This window comes from Bombina bombina, chromosome 1, assembly GCF_027579735.1.
Source record: "Bombina bombina isolate aBomBom1 chromosome 1, aBomBom1.pri, whole genome shotgun sequence".
Lineage (NCBI taxonomy): Eukaryota > Metazoa > Chordata > Amphibia > Anura > Bombinatoridae > Bombina > Bombina bombina.
Window position 1 is genome coordinate 1,160,915,109 of NC_069499.1, and position 17,862 is coordinate 1,160,932,970.

General features: G+C 37.3%; 1 pseudogene; it reads right to left on the bottom strand.

Annotated features, from left to right (window-relative positions):
• Positions 1-16,072: 16,072 nt before the first annotated feature.
• On the bottom strand, positions 16,073-17,036 carry LOC128641709 (malate dehydrogenase, mitochondrial-like; annotated as a pseudogene).
• Positions 17,037-17,862: the final 826 nt, after the last annotated feature.

Below are 17,862 nucleotides of genomic sequence, written 5' to 3' on the forward strand. Positions count from 1 at the left end.
CCAGTAACATACAGAAGGCAGTGATTTTATCTAAGCTTCAAGGGATAGGAAAGTCAAAATAAACTGCATGATTCAGATAGAGCAGGTCATTTTAACACACTTTTATATTCACTTCTATTTTCAAATGTGCTTCGTGCTCTTTATACCCCCTGTTGAAACAGAATACGCACATATCCTACACTAGTGGGAGCTAGCTGCTGATTGGTGCCTGCACACATTTGTCTCTTGTGATTGGCTAACTAGATGTGTTCAGCTAGCTGCTAGTAGTGCAATGCTGCTCCTTCAGCAAAGGATAACAAGATAACATTGTATGTTCTATCCATATCATGAAATAAATTTGGGGTGTTTCCTGTCCCTTTAATGGCAATTGATGCATGCAAAGCAATAACTTAAAATTCCTATTTGCCAAAACCTACAGGTGTGACATTAAACCCACTGATACCAATTCACTTACAAAGAAAAGTTTTACTTTTTTTTTTACATTTTGTTTTTGTAAACAACATACACATAACAAAGATTTAACCAGCAGTGTCTGGTTATTACTTTGTCTGTATTAGATAGTCAGTAGGCAATAAACCTTTATGTACTTACTTGAACAATCTTTTACAAAAAAAAAAAGTAAAAATATTACTTTTATCTAAGAAGCAGATTTGTTCTTTCTCATAGCTCACCATCTCATATATTAAGGAGAGATTGCATAATCCAAACTCCTACTATTTAATGCCCTGTTCCTATGAAAAGCCCTTTGCTGACAGGTACTAGTAATGGTTCCGAAACTGTTAACTTCCCGCATATAGTCAATATTTATTATCATTTCTTGTCTAAGTATTGTTGAAACCCTGATGTGCATACTTTATAGGCTGTATATTTTTTTTGCCAAACACGGACTGTTGTGCACAAGCAATATCAGATTTTTATCGGCTTGTTGTGCTCAATGGAATTATCACGCGTATTATGAGTTGAAAGTAAACGCTTTCCCTCGAGTGCAACAAAGATTTGCGCTCATCGGGTTAGTGCAACTTGAGAGCTCTCGTAAAGGGTAGGGAAAGAAAAAACGTTGTATTAAATAAAACATAAATACACTTAAAAGTATAGTTACTCTCATATAAACACTATCTGATAAAAAAGAGTTACATTTTTTTTTTAATAAAAAAGGGCTATACTGTATATGGTATAAGGTATTTTACAAAAAAGGGATGCAAAGGGCTTTAACATATATATCCATACATAGACATGTCTAAATATGTGTATAGATGTGTGTATATATATATATATTACCAGTAAAGTCAGAAATCTGAGTAAATCTAAATGCTTTTTTGGGAGGATTTTATATAGTTAGTGCCTTATTAGGTCCCTACTACATGAAATCTCTCATGTGATACAGAAAATACATTCAATACAGTAAATGTGCACCTTTCAGCACCACTTGTCAGACCACATCACAGTATATTAACGGCTAGATTACAAGTGGCACGCTAACTTTAGAATACGCAATATTAGTATATCGTGAGTGCGTTAATTTGCACGCGTATTACAAGTTAAAAGAAAATGTGTTTACTTGAGCGCATCAAATTAGCGTGACTGAAGACATCACATAAAGGGCCCCAAACACAACATAAATACCTTAAAATAAAATGTTACACTCATATAAACACTATCTGATAAAATTTGACTGGCCTTGCTGGCTGCACTGCGGCATTGTGTACCAAATTTTAAATCATCTGAAATAATAATTCCCAAGTCCCTTTCTTCTTTAATTACAGTCAGTAATGTACCATTGAGACTATAATTGGCCTTTGTGTTTTTGGATCCTATATGCATAATTTTGCTCTTGGTAATATTAAATTTCAGATCCCATTTATTTGACCAGTCCTCTAGTTTATTAATATCACAGTTCATTTGATCAACTCCTCCTGGAACATCTACCGTGTTACAAATTTTTGTATCATCAGCAAACCTTCCCCTTAAGCCCACATGTTAAACAAAACAGGCCCAAGAACTGACCCTTGGGGAACACCACTAGTAACTGATGCCTCATTTGAATGTACTCCATTAATTGAAACTCTCTCTCGTCTATCTTTAAGCCAGCATTCTACCCACTTAAGAATCTTAGCATCTATTCCAAGGCAATACATTTTGTGAATAAGTTTGTTGTGTGGGACAGTGTCAAATGCTTTGCTAAAGTCTAGATATGCAACATCTATGGCTCCTGCCTGGTCTATTATTTTAGTTACATGGTCAAAGAAATCAGTTAGATTAATCAGGCATGATCTTCCAGCAGTGAAGTAAGTATTTACTATATATAAAATATTGAAAAATATTACATAATGTAAATAATTATTATAAAAAAACTAAAATATTGTAAAAATACATAGAATATATCAGAAATACATTTCCTTTGTAGATACATATAGTCTTAGCCCAGTATTTTAGATTTCCTTCTTTGTATCTTTTTGCTTTTCATTTTTAAGTTTAATCCTTGTCACTTTTAGTAATTGTGCCCATCTCAACTTATTATTTCACTCAAAACTTAGATTTGCAAACTGAATTGAGTGTTTTAATGGTACAGGAAACATTACAATTGTCCCTGTCACCAATGTAGGAATCTAATGTCATAAATCTCATAGAGAAAACCAACTTACAAAATTTAGGAATACCCTAACATTGATTCCTAGTGACTTCCTGAACAAACTAACTAAAAGATTTTTCTTAAAAAGAATTTAATAAAATTAAGAACAATATCATGAGGTGAAAAGAAAGGGAATAAAAAAAGAAAAAAAGTAAAAAAAGAAACTTTAATGCACTCTCATTATGTGTGCTTTTTAATATAGCTATGGAGTTTAGAGGAGGAGAATATCTTCCCCTAGACCCTTTCCACTTCTTCTTATCTCTCCCTTATTTTGAATGTAAAAAAAATATCTTGCCAATAGTTCATTTTAATCAACTTATTATCACTTTGATACAAACATCACTTTTAAAATAATTGCCCTTTTTTCCCTCGCACTTACTTTTCTATTGATCAACAGATTTTTGATTGTTATTCACTGATGTTATTTATTTATTTATCTTAGTTAAATCACACTCACAAGTAGTTTCACTTTATTACCATAGGGATCAGTGCCGGGATCAGTGCTGCCCACTTTTGTGAATTATGTTCTATTGGCTGGTGTTCTCTATATAACCTTTTCACAGGTAACACTACTAGATCTCTGATGAAGCGCATGTGAGCATGCGCGAAACGCGTCAGATCTAGCACCCCTTGCACACCTGTGTTAGTGCTACTCACCTTGTATATCTAATAAAGTGACCTGGCTTCAAGTTCCTGAGTCCTCGCTTTCTTCCTTGTATCCTGTATCCGGCTGAGCTAGCCCTGAGGACCGGAACCACCATTTACTTTTCCAGCCCTGTTTATTCTAGAGAGCTACCTGGATTGCTCTCGCACAGCACTCAGCTCTGTGTCCCCTGGTGGACCCCGACAGCGGCAAAAGCGGCTTAGGCCTGTTCCTGACTGGCACTTTGTCACTGGCGTGCCGCACCATCGATTGAGTACGCTGCATGCTCTGACCACCGATTGCCTTACCACAGCATTGAGCCTTCTCTGGTTCCCTGGTGGACTGAGGCGACGACAACTCCGGCCTAGGCCTATCTCACATTGGCCGCCCCGAACGTGTCATACTAGCGACAGAGCGTCAGGCACGTTGCACGAGGGGGCGCACAGACACGTGAGACGTCATCATTGGCGACGACGAGGAGCACTGTGATATCTAGGTTCAAATAGATTTATAATTATTTCAAAGTCTTATATGATTATAACTTAAGTAAATGTTTGTATTCTAAAACTCCACAATACCACTGCTTAGATATTATGGTCATGTTTGAATACATTTTTACAAAATGATTTGTAAATGGATTCACAACTAAATATATCTTTAGTTGTGAAAAACTCAGTATGAGATTAGGTAAAAAACAGATGAATAAAACATATGATGATGAATATGAAAAGCAATGATAAATGATTGGAAACTGTCACAGATATTATTATTGGTGGTTCAGAGAAATAAAATGACTTTTTATATTTGAATATTAACTCTAATAATAAGCTTTAGAGTAAATGATAAAGATCATATTTCTTAGATATTAGGTTAGCTTGAGTCATAATAATCCAATAATGAGAGACAGGATATGAAAATGAATGAAGATGGTTAGAAGCACCAGATGATATAAGTTAGGAAAGTTCAGTAATGCATTACTATTTGTTGTTGTTCCAGCATGCTAAAGTAATCGTTGGTGCACATACCTTTCTAAGTTAGTTTTGAGAGAGATTGAAAGTCTTACTTGTTACACGGAGATCCCAGCAACTTTACAAGGAGACAGGAGTGCAGCGTTCAGTGTGACCAGCAAGGTTACCGACTCTGGCGTGCTGCGCAGTAGTTTCACTGTGAGCGGAGATGACGTCAGCTGATGGAGATGCGTCCGTTCACAGACAGTCTCTGCAAGGAGCTGCAGATTGTCGGCTGTAAGGTTAAGCTTCCACGAAAGTTAAACAAAGCAGAATAAGTAATTCTGTATTATGCCCTCAAGATATGGGAATGAGTTTAAATATATCCCAATTTTGAAGTATGAGTTCAGGTTAGATTTGGCTCAAAATAAAATGGAGATTAGAGAGACTGAGTGATAGTCACCTAACACACTTTAATAATCAAGCAATGATTCCTGGGAAAATGTGGACTTAAATAGGATTCAAGTTGGGGAGGAGATCCTGTGTTAAAGGTGTAGTGAAAAACCAAATGCTGACAGATCCCCCCATTCAAAAGCCCCTTCCAGCAGACCGAGATCCCGGTTTAAAGGGAAAGGCAAGATGAAAGTCTGCCAATAAACCGGGTGCATTTAAGTCACGCAACAGAACCCAAGAGTTCTCATCATCACCATAATCCTTCCAATGGACTAGGTATTCAAGTCTCCCTCTACGAATTCTGGAATCCAGAATTCCATCAACCTCATAATCCTCAGGATCAGGCAAAGTCAGTGGTGAGGCATCCGTAGTTGGAACAGTGGACCCCAAATAAGGTTTTAAGAGAGATACATGAAATGATGGGTGGATTCTCATTGTAGCAGGTAACTTCAAAGTCACAGCATTATCATTGATTATTTTAAGTATTGGGAATGGACCGATAAATTGGTCAGCTAATTTTTTACTTGGTACTGGCAATTTGATATTTTTCGTGGATAACCAAACCATATCATTTGGTTTATATACAGGAGGTGGAACCCTCTTTTTGTCGTAGTACTTTTTCTGTACTTCTTTAGCAGTAACTAAATGGTTCTGCAAAGTTTCCATTACCTCTTTCAATTATTCAGTATAGTTGGTAACTGATGGTGAATGAGAACAAGTTAGTGTATTCGGATAAGTACGTGGATGAAAACCATAAGTAGCGAAAAAAGGAGAAACTTTTGTTGATGCATTGACTGAATTGTTATAAGTGAATTCAGCGCTTGGTAACCAATCGTACCAGCCATCCTGTTGAGACGAAATTAAACATTTCAGGTACTGTTCAAGGGTTTGGTTAAGACGTTCCGTTTGGCCATTAGACTGCGGATGGAACGCAGTTGTGAACCTGAGTGAGATTTGCAATGTTTTACATAAGTATTTCCAGAATTTTGAAGTGAACTGACTTCCACGATCCGTCACAATGGATGTTGGTAAACCATGTAGCCTAACTACATGACTATGGAAGAACTTAGCAGTTGTAGAAGCAGTCGGAGTTCTTTTTAATGGGATAAAATGTGCCATTTTAGTTAAATGGTCTATTACAACCATTATGGTGTTGTGTCCATTAGATATAGGTAAATCCACAATGAAATCAATTGCTATCATATTCCAAGGTTTTATGGGAATGGGTAAAGGCGATAGGAGACCATAAGGTCTATGATGTTCCTTCTTTTTCTTTGCGCAGGTTTCACAGTTCCTAATATAAGAATGTATGGCTGTTTTCATCTGAGGCCACCAGTATTCTCTACTGATAAGTTCAGTAGTTTTTTCAATACCTGGATGACCAGCTAAAGGAGTATCATGATGTTGTTGGATGATTTGTTTTCTCAGGGTTTGTGGAACATAAATCAGACCATTGTGCATGTACATTCCAGATTCGGAATCTGGAGTACAAATAGGTGGAATTTCAGGATCGGAATGTTGTGCCTGAATTATGTCAGAAGTTTCTAGCACTATTGCAGCAATGATTTTAGATGGCGGAATTATATATGCATTGATATGAGAGTCTTCTATTGTTTCAAATGATCGGGATAATGCATCAGCTTTTATATTCTTTGTACCTGGTATATGTGTAAGGGAGAAATTAAAGCGATCCAAGAATAGAGCCCAACGTACCTGTCTTGAAGACAGCATTTTATTTTTCTTCAGATACTGAAGGTTCTTATGATCTGTGAAAACCTGGAAAGGAATTGTAGTTCCCTCCAAAAGATGTCGCCAATGTTCCATAGCTGATTTCATTGCTAACAATTCCTTATCACCTATTGAATAATTACTCTCTGCAGGAGTTAATCTTCGAGAATAATAGGTGATAGGATGGAGATGTTCACCTTGTTTTCCAGGTTGTGGATGTATGGCACCTATTCCAACATTGGAAGCATCTACCTCCAAGGTATAAGACAATTCAGGATCAGGTATACTCAACACAGGCGCTGTTGTAAACTTCTCCTTTAAATCTTGGAAAGCTTGCTCAGCGCTGGAATCCCAAATTAATTTTTGTTTACCTGTCAAATGAGTTAAAGCTTGAACAATGGTTGAAAAGTGGTTAATAAACTTTCTGTAAAAGTTTGTGAACCCCAGAAATCTTTGTAAAGATTTCAAACTTGTAGGTCGTTGCCAATTGATTATAGCTGTTACCTTCTCTTGATCCATTTGAATGCCTTGAGGAGATATTATGTATCCCAAAAATTTGATGGTGTCTTTGTGGAACTGACATTTTTCCATTTTAGCGTATAACTGTTGATCTCGAAGAGTGAAAAGAACCCATCTCACGTGTTTTCTATGATCCTCTAGATTTTTGGAATATATAAGTATATCATCTAGATAGACTATTACGCACACATCCATAAGTTCTTTAAAGATCTCATTTATAAAAAACTGGAATGTGGCTGAGCGTTTGTCAGACCAAATGGCATTACATTGTATTGGAATAGCCCATATCTGTTTCTGAAAGCCGTTTTCCACTCATCTCCGGATCTCATACGTATTAAATTGTAAGCTCCCTTAAGGTCTAACTTAGTGAATATGGTAGCTCCACTAAGTCGTTCAATTATCTCCGGGATGAGTGGTAACGGGTATCTATTTTTTATGGTGACAGCGTTGAGGGCTCGGTAATCTATAATTGGCCTAAGAGTGCCATCCTTGTTAGTAACAAAAAAGATAGCTGAGGCAACAGGAGATGAGGATGGTGAAATAAAACCTTTTTTAAGATTTTCGTCCAAGTATTCTCTAAGCTGTTTCAATTCTTTTTGTGAAAGAGGAAATATTTTTCCTGATGGTATTTCTACCCCTGGTTTGGTGTCAATGGGACAATCAAAATGCCTATGAGGTGGGAGAGATTCAGCATTTTTTAAATTAAACACATCATTGAACTCATGGTATTCATTAGGTAAATTTGAGGCTATGTGTCTGATATTAACATATGTGTAACATGTCTTTAGGCAGTATTGTGATTTGAAAGTGATTAAATTTTGGGTCCAATCTATTGATGGGTTATGTTTTTGTAACCATGGTAACCCAAGTATTATGGGATGAATCAAACTGGGGATAATATCATATGTTAAAAACTCTTTGTGACCATCTGGTGTGATGGTTAACAATGGAATTGTGTGATGAGTGATAGGTCCTTTTAAAATCTGAGTACCATCTATTACCCTTACAAAAACAGGAGATGATTTCTGCAGAATAGGTATTTTATTTTGTTTTACTATAGACTCATCAAGGAATATACCATCAGCTCCGGAGTCAATAATGGCTTCGTTCTGAAGTTGCAGACTGTCCCACTGTAAAGACAATGTTATTGATAGGTAAGAAGGGTTTTTTAAATTTTTAGAAGTATAGTTAAGTGTCAACTTACCCTTCTTTTGACGAGAGAGGACAGGACAAGAAGTAACATCATGATCTTTATTTGCACAATAGAGACAAAGATTAGCGGATCTTCTTCTTTGTTTTTCTTCAGAACTAAGAGGTCCGCGAATGGTACCTATTTCCATTGGTACAGGTGTTGAGTGGGACTTATCTTGGTAAGATGGAAAAGATCTTTTAGGTGTGCTTTCAAAATGATGTTTTTCTATCTTCCTTTCGCGATATCTCCTATCCATGGATATGAACAACTTAATTAAAGATTCCAAGCTCTCTGGGAAATCCACTCTGGAAAGTTCATCTTTTAGATGTTCAGATAAACCTAGACGGAACTGGTTTTTTAGACTTACTGAGTTCCACTCAGAGTCTGTGGCCCATAACTGAAAATCCGCTATGTAATCTTCCACTGGTCTTTTTCCTTGTTTAAGTGATCTTAATCTGTGTTCGGCGGTTTGCTGTTTATTTATGTCATCATAAAGTACAGCCATTGTTTGGAAAAAGTTTTCCAGGGAATTTAATATCGGATATTCTGTTTCTAGAAATCTGTCTGCCCATGCTCTGGGCTCTCCAGAGAGGTAGGAGATAGTTGTGAAAACTTTAATCTTATCAGTTCGATAGGTTCGTGGTTTAAGTGTAAATAATAGGATACAAGCATTCTTAAACTCACAAAATTTCGTGCGATCACCAGCAAATGGTATTGGGGGGTTAACCTGAGGTTCTGGAGTCTCATTAGCTTTTTGGGTGACAAACTCATTAAGTACTCTTTTTAGAATGCTGTTTTCATTTTTTATTTCAGTTAAACCTTGGGCCAATATTTCCACTTTCTGGTTTAATGAGGTGATTTGGTTAGCCATTTCAACAGGATCCATGTTATACCTGGAAATATGTTGCTAAAATTAATTATTTAGTTTTTCAGGCTTGATTATTCTGTGATATCTAGGTTCAAATAGATTTATAATTATTTCAAAGTCTTATATGATTATAACTTAAGTAAATGTTTGTATTCTAAAACTCCACAATACCACTGCTTAGATATTATGGTCATGTTTGAATACATTTTTACTAAATGATTTGTAAATGGATTCACAACTAAATATCTCTTTAGTTGTGAAAAACTCAGTATGAGATTAGGTAAAAAACAGATGAATAAAACATATGATGATGAATATGAAAAGCAATGATAAATGATTGGAAACTGTCACAGATATTATTATTGGTGGTTCAGAGAAATAAAATGACTTTTTATATTTGAATATTAACTCTAATAATAAGCTTTAGAGTAAATGATAAAGATCATATTTCTTAGATATTAGGTTAGCTTGAGTCATAATAATCCAATAATGAGAGACAGGATATGAAAATGAATGAAGATGGTTAGAAGCACCAGATGATATAAGTTAGGAAAGTTCAGTAATGCATTACTATTTGTTGCTGTTCCAGCATGCTAAAGTAATCGTTGGTGCACATAGATTTGGCTCAAAATAAAATGGAGATTAGAGAGACTGAGTGATAGTCGTCTAACACACTTTAATAATCAAGCAATGATTCCTGGGAAAATGTGGACTTAAATAGGATTCAATTTGGGGAGGAGATCTGGTGTTAAAGGTGTAGTGAAAAACCAAATGCTGACAAGCACAGACTGCACCACACCACGCCAAAGACGGGCACCTCTCATACAGCGGCAGGACCTCCATCATACAGGTGCCTACCCCAGCGGGCCCAGACAGGAGCAGAGACAAAGCGACCATACCAACTTACGTGACCTGTAAAACACAGGTGCACTTACGGAACATCTTTTGGTCACAATTACAACAACTGCAACTTTCCAGCAGTTACAACCCCACAGAGGGATCCGGCTTGATATCACCTAAACAGGTAGCTATATCCTTTGGACTGTTGTTTGTTCATTTCTACCTACGCTTGCCCTGTCTTGAAATACCCGCTCTTGCCTATTTTGCCACTGCAATCCTTGTCAGCTCAGTCTCTATCGACTTATACACCTATGCTGATTGCAATAATACCGTACCTGCTTGACACTTACCTCATACGAAAAGTACTGGTTACTCTTACCATACAGGACTGATTCTTGATAATTGTAAAGAGAGACAGAATTATTCTTTTGTTTCTTCAACTGGTTTTGCTCACAATTCTGATCTCTCTCATATTACACATCTTCTCATTGATATACCATGGCTGAAATGTCAGAAACTGCAATTACACATCCCACTGGGGAATTCTCTGATGACAAACGCAGGCACATTCTGGCCACAGCACTCCAAGGGGCTAATGCTTTACCTACAGTACCTAGGGAAGAAAATTTGCCTTCATTATTTTCAGGTCTGGAGAAACTCCGATATAAGGAGACTAATCTCTGGTGGGACATAGAATTCCTGGACTTATATATTAAAGAGGGGAAGGTCCCACGTGGGCTAAGGATGAAAAAATTCCCCTCTTTTGCCCAACAACTACCAGAGTTTATGGAGGAGTGGAACCATACCCTAACTAGATGTTCCATGACCCTAATGAACCAACTACTGAGACATAAAAGACAGGAAAGAGACTCAATCCTGACAGAAATTAAAGCTACAGAGACTCACATTCAACCCTTTGAGGCTACAAGCCAATATAAGGATTACACAGCGCAGCTAGAGGAAACCATCAACAAACTAGATATGGACTTATCCAGTAGAAAAGTGTCTAAATACAATCGTTACACAAAGGACTATGACCTTAATATAGTCTACTCATGGCAACAACTTAGGCCCACTAGGGGGAGGGGGAATTCTAACACCTCCAAGAATAGCAATAAAAAACGTAGGGGTCACACAAATGGGAAAAAAGTTACTTTTTCTAGTATAGAAACTACTGACTCTGAAACATCTCTCCCACAATCCCCCAGTACTCCCACTACTGAGCCTAGTGAACCCTCTACCTCAACTAATGCAGGAACTGGTGTCCCTACTAGAACAACCCTGGCCACTCTTGTTAAATCACCCAGCCAAACCAGCACTCCTAAAGCCTCAAGCCAGACACACCGGTACCCCAGCAGGACAGCCTCAAAAAACGAAAAGAAATAATTAATATGATTAATTTGTCCAACACTCAACTCACATCTGCACAGATTTCCATACTTAATAAAGGACTCACTTTTGCACCCAGCACAAACTTTGATGTCTTTTCTACTGTTATAGACATTAACAGATTAGTTCGCAAACTTACACTAAGGAAACACTTCTCAGAGACTAACATGGAGGATTCCCCCCCAGAGCCTTTCTTAACACCTTTAGATTGCACTCATTCAGGTCTACTATTTAGAGACCAATGTGACTTTAACACATTACTATCACTACAAAACAACACCTCCAGCACTCCATCACCCACACACAAGTTCCCACACAAAGACCGTTCATTCTTTTACCCTATTCAGGCTAGAAGTCCCAGTATTGAACTATATCAAGACACAGTATTGAGAGATATTTTATCACTCAATGAGACCACAAAAAACTCATTCAACAGTCAAACACAACATTACCCTTGAAGAAAAAACGCACTGGCTGAACTAGAGACCAACCCTGATATTGTAATAACACAGGCTGATAAGGGTGTGGCGGTAGTGATTCTTAATATCACTGACTATATGGAAGAAATTAATGTGTACCTTGGGGACACTTCCACCTATACACGTTTAGGATATGACCCCACTTCTAGGTTCAGCCAAGAATTATTTTCATTCTTGGACACGGCCCTGGAGAATGGCTTCATTACCAAGGAAACCATGGAATATTTATTTGTAGAGAATCCTCTTACCCCTACCTTCAGGGTCGTGCCCAAGATACACAAAACTCTAACTAGACCCCCAGGGAGACCCATTGTGGCTAGCATGGGGTCCCTTTGTGAGAGACTGGGGGCCTGGCTTGACTCAGTCCTACAACCCATAGTTACTACATTGCCAGGTTACATTAGAGATAGTGCCCATCTCCTCTACCAGCTCAATGACATTAAATGGCTCACCATAGACGTAGCAGCCCTTTACTCCAGTATACCCCACCAGAAAGGACTGGAGGCTCTGGGTCATATGATCAGGAGGTATACATCATTTTCTGATGAATACATTCAATTTGTGGTTTCCACTGCCAAATTCCTTCTCTCACACAACTGCTTTGTCTCTGGGGGGGAATTCTATTTGCAGAATTGTGGCACAGCCATGGGGGCAAAATTTGCCCCCGCATATGCCAATTTATACATGGGCTGGCTGGAACTTAACAGCATTTATGCTGATGACTTCCCCCTCAGAGACAATCTAGTTGTGTATGGCCGTTACATCGACGACCTTATAGTCATTTGGAATTCTGGTAACCAGATAGAGGCCCATACCCTGGTGGACCTTCTCAATGACATCTTGTTTAACTTAAAGTTCACGTATACGTCATCACCCAACTCCATAGCCTATTTAGATTTACACCTCCATATAGATGAAGGATCCAATATCATTTCCACAATCCACAGGAAGACCCTAGCACGCAACACCATACTAAGAGCTGATTCTTGCCACATTAGACATACCATCAGAGGCATCCCCAAAGGCCAATATATTAGGGCACGTAGAAACTGTTCCAATATTCAGTACAGAATACAAGCAGACTCTATCACTCAGAGACTCCTAGAAAGGGGTTATAACAAGAAGTCACTCATACAAACAGCCAACCAAGTGAGCAAAATAGAGAGGCAGTCTTTGTTTTCAAGCTACACTGGTAGAAATACCACTAACACCACAAAGAAAAATGCATTTACTGATGAAATTGTTTTCTCTACCCAATATAGCAGACAATTTGATGAGATCTGCAAAATAGTACACAAATATCTTCCTATCCTCCAGAGTGACATTAAACTAAAACATATAACCAAACAACAAATTAAATGTGTAGCCAAGAAGGCCCCTACAGTAGGGGATAGAGTTAGGAAATATTTCACTAACAAACCCATACCTGGTAAACATTGGCTCAGCCTCAACAAAGGCTTCTTCAAATGTGGCCATATCTGCAAGAGTTGTAATTACACTCAGAAAACTGATTACTTTTCCTCATCTACCACGGGCAAAACATTCTCTATCAAACAAAGAATAGATTGCACTACCCGTTTTGTAATATACCTCATAAGATGTTGGCAGTGCTCCCAACAATACGAAGGTCTTACTACACGACCACTTAAGGACCGTATCAGACAACATTTATTATCCCTAGAAGATGAAATTCCCAGAACCCCTGTAGCTAAACATTTCCGCTCTCATGGCAATCATATTAAACATCTTTTTACATTTGTAGGCATCGAACACATCCACAATGATATTAGAGGAGGAGATAGGGTGGGGAGACTTCAGAAGAGAGAGGCATATTGGATATTTACTCTACATACTAAATCTCCCCATGGCATTAATATGAGACATGACCTTGACCTATTCATTGACTAGGCTTGGTACATGCCTCATTAACATGGGACCATTTTGCCTCTCTCTCTTCTTCTCACCACCTTCCGCCTTTTTCCCCCTTTCCCCTTTTCCATTTCCTTCTCCTCTTCCATTCCCCCTTTACCTTACCTCTCCTTTTATCCTCCTCCCTGTTCTTACCTTAAACTCCAGGCCGAGCAATTCTTGTCCCTAGGTTCCTGTTCTATCTAGATAACTCATTTTTTAGTGTTTTCTCTTTTCTCACTGGTTCGAAACTCATATCTTACATTCAGATCACCACTATCTAATGGCCATCTCCTATCTCAGAATTGTATACTACTTTTACCCAACATACTGCACTTTTCTTTCTGATCTCACTCCTTTACTCCCCTATCAGGGAGCCTTATCAATCCTCTTTACCAATTCCTCTGCTCATACACATATTAGTTTGTTCATATTTAAACATATTTTTTCCTTTTTTCCTTCAAGGGTTACCCCCCTTGCCATTTGTATTAAGCTTACATCGAGCAGGCAACCAATGACCAATAGGCATAGTTCCCCCTCATGGTCCCGACACAGCAATTAGGTATTTACTCTATATACTGTAAAAATTTGTCCGGCCACTAGGGGCACACAGACACAATAAACCTATTGGTCCTGCTCCAGCCCTTAGCTTAATTTTCAATCTGTGTTATATAGCAAAGACATGGCCATCTGAGTCTATTATTATTATCCTTATTTTCATTTTTATCTTTTATTAAACAAACATTTCCTTTTTTATCAGAAATGCATTTCCTTTGTAGATACATATAGTCTTAGCCCAGTATTTTAGATTTCCTTCTTTGTATCTTTTTGCTTTTCATTTTTAAGTTTAATCCTTGTCACTTTTAGTAATTGTGCCCATCTCAACTTATTATTTCACTCAAAACTTAGATTTGCAAACTGAATTGTTTTAATGGTACAGGAAACATTACAATTGTCCCTGTCACCAATGTAGGAATCTAATGTCATAAATCTCATAGAGAAAACCAACTTACAAAATTTAGGAATACCCTAACATTGATTCCTAGTGACTTCCTGAACAAACTAACTAAAAGATTTTTCTTAAAAAGAATTTAATAAAATTAAGAACAATATCATGAGGTGAAAAGAAAGGGAATAAAAAAAGAAAAAAGTAAAAAAAGAAACTTTAATGCACTCTTATGATGTGTGCTTTTTAATATAGCTATGGAGTTTAGAGGAGGAGAATATCTTCCCCTAGACCCTTTCCACTTCTTCTTATCTCTCCCTTATTTTGAATGTAAAAAAAATATCTTGCCAATAGTTCATTTTAATCAACTTATTATCACTTTGATACAAACATCACTTTTAAAATAATTGCCCTTTTTTCCCTCGCACTTACTTTTCTATTGATCAACAGATTTTTGATTGTTATTCACTGATGTTATTTATTTATTTATCTTAGTTAAATCACACTCACAAGTAGTTTCACTTAATTACCATAGGGATCAGTGCCGGGATCAGTGCTGCCCACTTTTGTGAATTATGTTCTATTGGCTGGTGTTCTCTATATAACCTTTTCACAGGTAACACTACTAGATCTCTGATGAAGCGCATGTGAGCATGCGCGAAACGCGTCAGATCTAGCACCCCTTGCACACCTGTGTTAGTGCTACTCACCTTGTATATCTAATAAAGTCACCTGGCTTCAAGTTCCTGAGTCCTCGCTTTCTTCCTTGTATCATATATATATATATATATATATATATATATATATATATATATATATATATATTGTGTCTATAATTATTAATTATTATAAATATTTTTTTATAATATTTCATATTTAATATCTCACCTTAAGATATATAATTCTTCATGTGTGCTAACTTGACACTGCGTTAGTCCTAAATTGTAAAACCTGAAGCGTGTTACACATATTTTACATACCTATGTTCTTATCATAGAAGAAAATTACCTTTTTATTATTATTATTATCATTTATTTGTATAGCGCCGCAAAATTCCGTAGCGCTATTGTTAAATATATATTTCTATAAATATGTGATAATGTTAATGTAAAATATATATCTATAGAAATAGATATATAGGTATATATATATATATATATATATATATATATATATAACATTGTCCTGTCTGTGTAGAACATTGGAATGTGAAATATGAATAACTCCTGTCAGCAATAAGTGTTAGATTTGTTCTTCTATGCTCTCTGTTGAAGTCTTTTAGGAGAAAAAGTTAGGGATGGTCTTGATATCCGAAGTTAGTGCACTTCAGATTTTGCTGGTGAGCAAAAGTTTTACTTTCAACCTGTAATACACATGCTAATCCACACTTGCAAATGTTTTACTTTTAGCGATGTTTACCCTTGAGCAGAAGCACTAAATAGCGTACCACTTATAATCAAGCCCTAAATAAAAGTGTCAAAATGCTTCTATAAATTAAAGAAGCTAGTTTCCTTTATGAATGAAGATATGTTCACTCACGGCTCTTTACAAAGTCTTCTGCCTTCTTGAAGGAGCCTTTCAGCACAACATTTGCATCAGCCATTAACTTCTCCTCATAGGCTGAGAGCTTTCCCAGACTGAGGTTGTTCTCAGTGCCATTTTTCCAAAAGAGAAGAGGTGTTGAGAAGTATGGATACTCTGTTTCTTCAGATCTTACAAATGAACGCTCCATTACATACTCCTTTCCATTTATAGTATAAAAAAAAGATAACACAAAGATAACACCAGCATATGCCATAGTTAGAGTAGCAGATCCTGATCCTGCCTTGGCTTTCACAACTTCAGTTACAGCTTCCTGTAAGTGGCTCTAGCTGATCTTTAACTTTTGGTGTGCTCTGAGAGATTAAAGGGATAATGGTTTTAACAGCATGTGCACCAACCACAGAAACATTAACATGAGAATGATCTAGACCCTTCAACTGAGCAACAACTGTGTTTGTTCTAACAATATGCAGACGCAGAGTGGTCACCCCAAAAATTTGGTTAGTATTGTACACACCATGCTTCTTAAATACTTCAGGGGTAATGGGATAGTGAAATTTATCAGATTTCCATATATACAGATCATTGCTTCGGGGGCAATATGTTGCTCATGCTTCAGTCAAACTGGATACAATACTGGCATTTGTGTTAAACAGATCAGCCCATGCCATAGCAGGTTTTCTAGGGTCACCATCAGGGATAACAATTTCACAGTCTTTAAGACTCTCTGGTAGTTGCTCTGGTCCCAAGTAACCGGTCTGCAGCAACACCTGGTGTGTAAGTGATATCATACAGACACAGCTTGCTGAACAAGGGACTGTTTTTTTAGGTATAGAGGATGGCCAAATTCCTGACGGATCTCCAAGCACTGCTATCCTGGCATTGCTCTGTGCGCTGGTGGAGAGCCAACAGATAAAAGCACTGATGCTGGGTCTGGCTTAATGGGAGAACATAATGATGACTAGGGTGTGGGTATTAAGAGCTAGTGCTGGAGTTCCAAGTGACTTGAATGTGACTCAAATGACCTCTAGAAGCAAGACAGTGGCTGGGACCTATAGAGTACATATTTTACCACCACTTAGATAAATAAGCAGCCCTCCTCTTTCAAATGAGTGGCTGCAGTGCACACTCACATATGACATAGATGATAACTAGAAACATAGTCATGACCTTATGCACAAGGGACTTACTTAAGCACTAACAAGTAATACATAGATGACTCTAACACAGCCTCTATCACTCCCATACATAATCCAAAAAGACAAAATTCTTTCAAATGCTAAGTGAAGGTGGAGGTGCAAACAAAGATATTAGAAATTTAGTGAATGTGCTCGACAAACTAGATACATCAGTACTGGTACAAAATGATCAGTTAAAAATAGGCTTATTTCTGAGTTAGCTTCCTAGCTCTTATTCAACATTTGTGTCCATGTGAGCTAAAGCCCTCAGACAAACGAATGTATATGGGGAAGACATATGGACAGCTATGCTTCAGGAAATACAGAATCCTAAACCCAAAGACAAAGAGAGTAAATGCATGCAGTGTGGTACAATTCAATAAAATAAATAAAGGTGACCAAATCCAGTCTATCAACATTAGTCCAAAAAAAAAGGTGATTATGACAATGAGAAAAAAGTAGAGTATCACCTAACATACAGAGATGCAAATATTACCCAAGAAGAACCAGATAATGACATTCAGATAGAAGCACAGTAGATTCTAAGACAACTGAAGCTAAACTTCTTTCCTAGCTTGCAAGATCAGCATCTTAAAAGGAA